This window comes from Agrilus planipennis, unplaced genomic scaffold (assembly GCF_000699045.2).
Source record: "Agrilus planipennis isolate EAB-ADULT unplaced genomic scaffold, Apla_2.0 scaffold132, whole genome shotgun sequence".
In the NCBI taxonomy this organism is placed as follows: Eukaryota; Metazoa; Arthropoda; class Insecta; order Coleoptera; family Buprestidae; genus Agrilus; species Agrilus planipennis.
Genome location: NW_020442448.1, coordinates 215,338 through 215,587, shown reverse-complemented (window position 1 = coordinate 215,587; position 250 = coordinate 215,338).

Genomic DNA, 250 nt, shown 5'->3' with positions numbered 1-250 from the left:
ATAAATATCCACTCCCTAGAATAGACGATGTATTAGATGCGTTAGGAAAATGTAGTTATTATACCACCTTAGATCTCGCATCCGGTTTCCTTCAAATACCGATGGAACCGCGTTCAATTGAAAAAACAGCATTCTCAGTTGATAACGGCTACTATGAGTATTTTCGAATGCCCTTTGGGTTAAAGAACGCTCCTGCGACCTTCCAACGCATGATGGATGAAGTTTTAAAAGAACACCTTTACAAATTCGT